This window comes from Cucurbita maxima, unplaced genomic scaffold (genome assembly GCF_002738345.1).
Source record: "Cucurbita maxima cultivar Rimu unplaced genomic scaffold, Cmax_1.0 Cma_Scf00356, whole genome shotgun sequence".
NCBI lineage: Eukaryota > Viridiplantae > Streptophyta > Magnoliopsida > Cucurbitales > Cucurbitaceae > Cucurbita > Cucurbita maxima.
This window is the reverse complement of record NW_019272372.1, coordinates 37,378-38,669: the sequence shown is the minus strand read 5'-3', so window position 1 is coordinate 38,669 and position 1,292 is coordinate 37,378.

Here is a 1,292-nt window from a genome sequence, read left to right as displayed (position 1 = left end):
TTGCCAAGCCAAAGCCAATCCAGATTGAAGATAACTATTGTAATGTTCAAGAACATGGTTACAAGCCAATGATGGAAAGAGTTGAAAGTGGACTAATTCCTGCAACTTCAGCTTCTGTTAAACATGGAAACTTACAGGATGTTTGTTTGGATCCTATGATCAGGCTAGAGGTGAAGTTGACACCGATACACGGACAATACATTACTAAATCCAATATGGTTTGTGTTTGCGTTAGTTGCTTCTAATCACCAGTGAGATTAATAATGTAACAGCCCAAGCTCACTACTCGTAGATATTGTTCACTTTGGTTTGTTACGTATCGCTCTCAGTTTCATGATTTTAAAACGCGTCTACTAGAGAGAGGTTTCCACACTCTCATAAGGAATGCTTCAACAGATGTGAGATTTCACAATCCATCCCCTTAGGGGCCCAACGTCCTCGTTGGCACACCGCCCTGTGTCTGGCTCTAATACCATTTGTAATAGCCTAATCCCACCGCTAGCAGATACTGCCCATTTTGGTCCGTTACGTACCACACCCTTATAAGAAATGTTTCGTTCCCGTCTCCATGGAATCTTAGAAATAACTTTAGAACAAGAAAAAGAATGGTTCTGTTCATAATTCTACTCCAGCGAATGACCAAACATCATCCTAACTTGTAATTAGCTTTACCAGGGATGGAAACGAGCCTTTGCCTCAGATCTCCTCAAACTACACAACTTGAGGGTCAGGTTAGTTCTATTTCCTAAAGTAATAGTAGACCATTTGATAATATGCAACTTCTCCCACCTGTCCTGTGTCGAGGATGATTGGGAGAAGTCCCACATTGGCTAATTTTGTCCTGTGTCGAGTATGATTGGGAGAAGTCCCACATTGGCTAATTTAGTAAATGATCATGAATTTATAAATAAGGAATATATCTCCATTGTACGAGGCATTTTGAGGAACTCCAAAGCCTAGTCATGAGAGCTTATGCTCAAAATAGACAATATCATACCATGGAGGTTCGTGATTCCTAACATCCTACCCTGCCCTTTCCTTGCATATTTCTACTAAATTACGAACTACAGACATGGCAGTATACCATCGAAGGGTCGGTCAGCCAGTGACGCATCTGCACGACATAGTAGAACTGTGGCAACAAACAGCCACAGAACGAATACAGATATCTGTGGGCAGCTAAGCCAAGATAATTTTTTGAAGGTTCTATCTAATGGTCTATAAAGTTGTCATCCTGGAATGATACTCAAAGAATGATACATTCAACAAGAGCTCAAATAGACACATATTTT